Here is an 8,873-nt window from a genome sequence, read left to right as displayed (position 1 = left end):
CTCGGGATGTGCAGTGATTGCTGTGTTTGAGTTTGGGTTTTTTTTTGCTCTTTGTGGTGCTGGGGGAATCTAAGGACCCATCTTAGGATCTGGGATTTGGATCTTTACGATTATGACTAGTAAAGTTAAACAGAGAGGTAGTGAGTCCATTTCTGTCTGAGGTTGCCAATGCCATTCCTAGGAAGGGGGGGGGTGCTAAAGTCTCTTAAACAAGCAATGGTTTAGGGCCTTACTAATGAAACCATCTCCTGACTGGCGTAAACATTTATTTTATGACCCTGTGTTTATAATTTACTCTTTTGGGTGAGGGTTACTGAGGAGCTGATGTACAGTGTTTTTTTGAAAATTTGGCCACTTAGTTTGGTGCCTCAGATCTTAGCCCTTTGGAAAATCTGGCCCCAGTTATAGGCGTTGGGCCGTTCTAGGCTCTCCTGGTACCTTTACATCTCCTTTCTGATTTCCTGCTATACAAGCTGACAGGGCTGTGGAACCAGCATGGTCAGGCCCTGAAGAAAAGGACGGGCCAAGTTCAAGGGGAATCCTATTCATTCCTTCTCAAGTCAGCAGGATGTCGTTACAGGGCCAAGGGGAGGGAGGGTGAATTAGGGGAAATGAAGGTTCTCAGCCTTTTATATAAAGGAAATGAAGGCTTCCTGAAGAGAAAATAGAGTGACAAGAACACCCTTAATGTTGTTTTAGGTAATATGTTCTTTCCATACATTTAAGAATAACGACAAAAAGCCATTAAAAATTACTAGGCACCAAGAAGGCCACTGAAGGGAAGCAAAGGCCTATTGATTTCTCGCTTTGTAAATATGGTATTTATCCTATTTAGTAACAGTGCAGTTTTGCCGTTGCAGCCCTTGTGAGGACAATCATTATAATCAATAGAATGCATCAAATGACCAGGAAAATCCTATTTAGATTTGGAAAAAAAAAATCTCTGTAATAAATGCTTCAGGGTATTCGGTTGTCAGAATTAATTTTCTTTTCTGCTGCATGGAAATGGTTTTAGGCACCTTCTGAAGTGGGAGCATTTGTGTTACCTGTTTAAATAGTGTGTACTGTTCTTGTGTAAATAGGATTTTTGCTTTGTTCCAAATCTAGGGCCCAATCTTGTGTGTGGTGCTGAGCCTCCTATCGGCTTTCCAGCTGGCAAGCTTCCCAGTTACCTCCTAGGCCAGGACCCCGGGGAAAGAATTGGCCACAGAATCTCGGAGTCTGGCAGCCCTGGCCTGGCTCCCAAGCTCTCTGCCAGGAAGGTTGCCAAGGAGCTGGGAGTCTGGGACCCTGGAGAAAGAGGGAGCCAGGCAGCATAGGAGCCCGGCACATAGGGATAATTGAAAATAGTTTCCCTGCTCTTTATTCTGGTTCTCAATGCCACAGTAGACCCAGCCAGCTGGAAGCAGCTATTGCTGGGATAGTCCTCCTCCGCTGCTGCTGCCCCAGGATGGAGCATGCTCAGTGCAGATGGAATCTACAGAGAATGTAGCTAACAAACTCAAAAACAAAACCAACAAACAAAAAAACCAACTCTGCTGAGCATGCGGGAACTGAAAATTGCCAAAGGCTACCTTGGCTAAATTAGGCCATTTTTTCACAAGTGCACTAAAAGGCACATGCCTGACACTAGGGCAATCTCTGGTCAAAGCATGGAGCTGGTAGAGCTTCTTGATTAAACAGTTGTAAAAAAATGTTTTTAATATGGGCAAAATAACATATTTTCCCCTAATCTCTTTCTTGGAAAGGGCTGAACTGTTTTTGCTGAAACTTTCTAAAAAAAAATTCAGCCTGAGGCAAACATATGCTATGGAAAATTTTAGCCCAAGTGGTTCAATTTTGGAAAGTTTTATAAGCATTTGTAAACAGAATTTTATCATGGGACGTGTTGGGTAACCTTAACTATAGGCGGTGTGACCGCTCCCACCTCTAATAACCTAGGCAGATGCTGGTATTAGCATCATCTTTATAAAAGGAAGAAATAGGTCTTTTGGTGTGCTAGGCATAAACCCCTTCCTGATCAGCTGGGAGTGTCATCTATTTTGCACCATTTTTTTTCTATTCTCTCTCTCTTCTACCATAGCTGAACTAACAATTCAGTTCAGCGTCTTCTTCAAAACCTTTGCTTCAAGCTTTTCCCCCAGTCTTCTTATATTAAGAAGCTGGTGACCTCTTATGCTTCTAGTAGTTTTGCCTTTTGGACACTGAAATAGGCAAGTGAAGATTCAATTACCTTCTTGTTCCTCATCCCTCAGTTGATCCAGCAGCAGAGGGAATTGAAGCAGTATCTCTAAAGCTGATTAAATTAAATAGCTAAAGGAGATTCCAGTGCGTTGTTCCAAGTATGGCCCTTTGGAAAGCCTGTTAGATCTGTTTTCATGGATCTACAGAGTTTAATAAAACTGTGGCAGTTAGGTTGCATACAGAAATAATTTTCCCCAAGCTTCTCTCTTATATGCTCTCAGAACATGCAGATTAAAGGTTGCCAAACGGCTGGTTACCAAACTGCCATGATACACGTAACTCTAAAACCTGTGAAAAGTCTGAATTTAATCGTGACCCATTTACAGGGCAAAAGGTTTCAAGAGAAAACAAATGAAGCACCGATTTTCCTGTTGTACTTGACTAGCCTGTAAACCACTCTCTGCAGCTCCCACTGCCTGCTATAGAGAATGCCTCTGCACATTTATTTTTTTATTGGATTTCCGTGTCTGTACCAACTTAAGTATTTCATTTCATCATTCCCAGACATTCTTTTCACTCTGTAATTTTCACTCTTAAACTTCATTGCAATCTTATTTTCAATGTTTTACACTCTCTTTTTTTCTTAAATGGCTACTATCATTGAATTTCCTCAGTAATGCTCTAATCTTATCATTGCTTTCATTTTTATACTGACCTTTTATTAACCTCCTAATTGGTTTTGTTTTTTAAACTTTCTTTCCTTCTCTGGCGCTTACATTTTGCATGTTATTTTCTCTCCCATTTTCCCCCGCTTTCATTCGTCTTGATCTCTTCATATTTCTTCCATGTTTGCTACACATTTTAGTCAGATAACTTTTGACTGTACTTTTAATATCCCATTTGTTGTACCACTGAATTACACACAATTACACACTAATATAGCCCCTTTCATCCAAGAATTTCAGAGCTGCACCAGCACTAGTTAAGTCTCAAAACAATTCTGTATTATTATTATGCACATTTTACAGATGGGTCAATTCAGGCACCGAAAAGTGAGACAATTTGCATAAGGTCATATGACAAGTATGTATATCGCACGTCTAGTGCAAAGGGACATGATTTCAGAGTTGCTGAGCACCTATGACTCTTATGGACTTCCATGGTAGTAGCGAGTACTCAGCACTTCTGAAAATCAGACCATAGTAGATTGGGTACCGCCTCCCCCATACACATACTCAGGAATGGCAGAACAGACATCACTAAGTCCAAATGGTGCTCCATCTGTGAGGCAGCTTTTAGAGGCACTTCGGAGGGTGAATTATGCTCTTTCTGCCTGTTCTTAGCTAGCCAACCCTGGTACTACTAGGGTGCAGTGCTCTGAGTTGGACAGGCATGTTGAGTCCCCTAATGCCCCAAGAAACTGTGATTCCAACATAGAAGAACCCCAACCAGGAGACACAGCAGAACAGGGAGAGGATGTAAGGATGAGGAGGACTTCATCCGGATGGCCTGGGGGTAAGTCCCAGGGTCCCATAGGACTAGAAAGATAAGACCCTGAAGTGCACTTGATCTCCTTGCCCCAAGTCCTAAAATGGGCCCTAAATTATTTGGGAAGAGAAGCAGGGCTCATATCTAGCCCCCCTCCTCTCCCCAGCAAGTCAGGGAACTCTGGCAATAAGACCCCATCTCCTGGGGGAATGGGACCCTGAAGGGGGAGGACTCTGAGGGAGAAATTTCTAGAGGGCTCAAGGCTCTGCATAAGATGAGCTGCAAAAGACCATGTGCTGGCCACAGCCAGGCAGCAACGCTTGCAAAGCAAGCCAAAAAGAGTAAAAAGGAAAAGAAAAAATACAGAAAGCCTAGGAGGTCCTCTGACCTCTCCTACTGAGGATGGAAAGTGCTAGACTCTGATTCTGAGCAGGACATGGGGAAAAAAAAACACAAGAAAGGTTTCTTCTGCTTGAGAGGTTGAAACTATGTGCAAAAAGGTTGTATCCACAGTCTAAATCCAAGCTGAACAGGCTCTTGAGGACAAGCCTCAAAACAAACACCTACCTTCCTTCCAAATCCATCCCAGAGGCAACGATTCGCCTGCACCCATCCTTTGAGGATGTGATCAGAGAGGAGTGGGAAACTGCTGACAAGGGTAAACAGATGCACAGGCATGCAAGTAGATTGTTACTTTAAAGGTCGATGCTACAATGGCATCTTTAGCAAAAGATATGGTTATCTCATCAGAAAGGGATTTCTTTCCCACAGATCCACTAGATAGGAAGATGGAAGCTTTCCTCAGATGGGATTTTGAAGCTTCCTCAGCCACGCTCAGAACATCTCTGGCAGCTACATGCTTTGCAAGAGCTACAGTGTCCTGGATGGAGGACCTTAAGGCCCTGAAGGACATTATCTACCTTGACTTCCAGTCTACTCTTCAGAAAATATCCATAGCAACAGCATTCGGTGCGGATCCCTCAGTGGAAGCAATGAGATTTTGAGCCAGAGCCAGGGGCCCCATCTAACTTTGTCCCTGGAAGATGAATGCTCATTCCAAACAACTCCTGTGCTCCTAAATTCACAATCTCTTCTATTTGGGGAAAAAACTGGATAAGATAGTAGCAGAAAGCACTGCCAAATTGAAACAGGCCCTCCCCTCCCCACTCAGTGCTCTAAGGCAGGACTACAAACCTACTAATAGACAGAAACACTCCTCTCGTTTATTTTCCTCACAAAAGTGTCAGAGGAAAGACAACAGGTATCCTGGCAACCCTGGAACCGGGGATCAGATGGAAAGTCAAAAGGTGGCTTCACTGCCTCTAAGAGCCCACTATGGCAACGAGCAAATGTGCTTCCACCCAGATCTTAGGAGGCAGAATCTCCTGCTTTTCAGGAGACAAGTGGGTGAGAGAGAGAATGAGTCAGGGATATTCCCTTGAGCTAAGGGCTCTACCCCATTCCTTTTTCATCCAGTCCACCATCTCCAGTGGCCGCACCAAACACAAAATGGTCTGGAATGAGATCTCCTCATCTCCTGGACATAGGAGCAATAGAAGGAGTTCCCTCAGAAGAATGGTTTGCAGGGTTTTGCTTCATGTTCTTCTTCAGAATTGCACCAGGAGAGTCAGAGCCATCCTTGACCTCAAGCATTTCTACTAAATGAAGAAAAAGAAATTCTGAATGGATACCCTTGCTTCAGTGGTGACATCCCTGTCCCAGGGGGACTTTCTAAACTCTGTGGATCTGGTATACACATCTCTCCACATTGCCATGTGCCCAGGCCACCACAGAGTGCTGAGGTTTGTGTGAAGCATAGATCACTACCAGTATCTAACACTCCCATTCAGTCTCCTGTTGGCCCCCAGGGTCTTTACAAAGATACTGGTGATAAACATAGCCAGACCCAGAGCTCAGATTAGTCACCTGTATCCCTTTCTGGGCAATATTATGATCAGAGTTCAACCCAGGCCACAGCACACAATGTTAAAGTCCAGACTCATGATCTCTTACAAGCGCATGGCTTTGTATTAAACAACAAAAGGCTTCTTGATTCCCTCAAAAAAGATAATTCACCTGGGAGCAGAGATAGATACTTCGGTGGCAAAAATTTGCTCATCACTAGACAGATTCCAGAAGATGCAGGATTTGATGCCCATGCTGGGTGAGTGTTTAAGGCCAACAATAACTCAATGTTTCCAGCGACTAGGCCTTCTAGTCTTGTGCATAGGGGTCACCCTGTGGATGAGGTCATCTTCAGGCCTTTCTTCTAAAGGTATGGGATCATTTCCCAGAGTTAATGAAGGTGCTGTATCCTGAACCAGCTGCTGGATTTCCTAAGATGGTGGATAGTCCCAGAGAACATCCTCATGGGTTTTCCCATATGAATCCCAGACCGTCAGGTTCTCACAACTGACTCCAGCCTAATGGGATAGGGAGCACATCTGGGATCCAGAACAGTGCAAGCTATCTGGAACTCATGGGAAAAGAACCGCAGCATCAATCTCTTAGAGCTCAGAGCTGTCAAACTAATTCTACTAAGATTCCAGAGCTACCTAGAGGGCAATCATGTCATGGTCCAGTCAGACAACATGACCACCGTGGCATATAAAAACAAGCAAGAGGGAACAAGGAGTATAACTCTACATGAAGACACAATAGCGATAATGGAGTGGGCAGAAAGGAGACTCTCTTCCCTAAAGGCAATACATTTAAAATGAGAGATGAACCAAAAGGTAGACTGTCTCAACATTCACAATAAGAATGGTACCTGAATGAAGACTACACTCTGATATTGTAGAAGTTCAGTCTCTCCTCAGTTAACCTTTTTGCCAATGGCAAGAATTCAAAATGACCAAAATCCTTCACCAGGGAAGCAGACCCCAGTCCAGGGGTACAGATGCTCTGGCACACCAGATGGCTGTTATACTTATTCCTGCTCTTTCACCTCCTAGGAAAGATGATCCAAAAGATAAGACAAGAAGAAGCAAAGGTGATAGTGCTAAATCCATACTAACCAAGGAGACCCTGGTTTTCTGATCTGATAGACCCGAACAGGGAACCACCATTATAGCTACTGCTGAGACCAGACATCCTTTACTAAGGCCCATTCTTCTGTCCAGACTCGGACAGTGTTCAACTGACAGCCTGGCTATTGAAAGGGAAGCATTAACTGCACTTAGCTTCTCTTCCAAAGTCATCAGGACTCTGCTGGCATCCAGGAGTGTTTCCATGCTAAAAGCCTACTCTTCCATCTGGACCACACTTAGTTCATAGTGTCAGAAATGCAACACAAATCCAAGAGATTCTGGGATTCCGGTTATTCTAGACTTCCTTCAAGAAGGTGTCGATAAGGGGATTCAGGCCAACACCATAGTGTTCCAGGTGTCAGCCCTAAGTTCTGTATTATTCTCGGGATCCTTGGATACCTTGGCAGAGAATCTTTAGGTATCCAAGTTCTCAGAGCAGTCAGACTGGCCAGACTAGTGAGCAGACTTATCTTCCTAAAGTGGGACCTGCCACTGGTATAGAAAGCCCTAACCACCATCCCTTTGAGCTTCTAACATCATGCTTGATGGGTCAGACTATACATTCTTGAGGCATACAAGGCATTTGGCGTTCCTGTTCCAGGAATCAAGGTGCATTCCACAATATCCATGATGACTTTGTGGGTTGACAAAGGGTGTGCTTCCATCACAGAGCTATGCAGAGCAGCTACATGGTCATCGGCTAACATCTTTATCAAACACTATAAAGTGGGCTTTGTCTTCTGCAGAGGCCTCCTTTGGTAGGAAGGTGCTGTAGGTGGTGGTCCAGTCCTAACCTTGCCATTTGAGCAATCCTCAAAGGAGGTCTTTCCTTTCTCATTCTGTTCATTGTCCTATCTCTCCCTATTCCTGTTCCCTGCTCATTACTTCCCATACGTACAGTATCAGAATTGTGGGAGACTCTAAGCTGCAGAATAGAAAATTTCTTACCTGATAATATCTTTTCTGCTAGCAGCATCTCCCGTAATTCTATCCACCCTGGATGGCTTCACAACTGAGGGTCAGCATTTTATTTGGATAGCTACCAAGTAGGCAGTGGCCTACTGTACACAGTTAACTGGGATCAAAGCTATTGTTACTAATCCTTTTCTAGGAGGTTTTACACATCTTTGGAATGAATCATCTGGCAGCAAGCTGGAGAAGGGGGCATGGCTAGCATTGACTGTGCTGTAGATTTGAACCACCTTCAGAAAATGCAGAGAAGAGGGAAATAGCCCATATGTATCAGAATTGTGGGACACACCACAAGCAGAAAGGAAAATTATTAAGTAAGAAGTTTTCCATTCTGATCCCCTGTGCCCTTGCTTATTCAAGTAACTTGGACACATTCATCATGACTAGGTAATGGTTTTTTCATGTGACCAACACCACAGGGGTCATGTTTTGATGTGAAACAAGGAGGACACCTACATATAAATGTCCTGCCTTTTCCTCTTTAATTTACCCCTTTAAATTAACTTTTAAGTCTTCATGCCAATATAAATGAGATTGATAACTAGAAGATGTTAGCCAGTTTTGATTTTTTTATTTAACTGAATCTGAACACACATTTTTTGACAAAAAAGGGGAAAAAATTCATCCCAATAATCTGCAAGAGAAGATGGGGACATTTCAGAATTCAGATTATAAACTAGTTAAGTGGCTACATTAAAAATTTTAAATTATGTCAAGCAAGTAAGATTTCTGCTTTAGAGCTGTGAAAGGAGGTACTGTATGTGGTTGCTGAATCTGTGGCACCAGATATAACCATAGAAGGTGGTTCGCTGTAGAGTCTGATCCAAAGCCCGTTGATATCAATATGAGGTTTTCCGTTGACTTCAATATTCACTTGAACATGGTGTCTTCTTTTTAAAAAAATGGCAGAATTGTGAAATATAGTGGCTTAAAAACAGCAGAAAACTTTATCAGATGTCAAAACTCTAGCTTCCCACCCATGGAATTCAATGGCAGAACTTCCATAGTGTTTAATGGTGGTAGGCGTAAGTCTCTAAGGCCTTGTCTACACTACGAGAGTAGTTCGATTTTACTTGCATCGAATTTTTGTAATCGATATTGCAAATTCGAACGTGTGTGTCCACACTAAGGACAGTAATTCGACTTTGTGCGTCCACACTAATGGTGAAAGCGTCGACATTCGAAGCGGTGCACTGTGGT

The sequence above is a fragment of the Chrysemys picta genome, chromosome 8 (assembly GCF_011386835.1).
Source record: "Chrysemys picta bellii isolate R12L10 chromosome 8, ASM1138683v2, whole genome shotgun sequence".
Taxonomy (NCBI): Eukaryota; Metazoa; Chordata; order Testudines; family Emydidae; genus Chrysemys; species Chrysemys picta.
The sequence above is the reverse complement of the archived record's forward strand: the minus strand, read 5'-3'. Positions refer to the sequence as shown.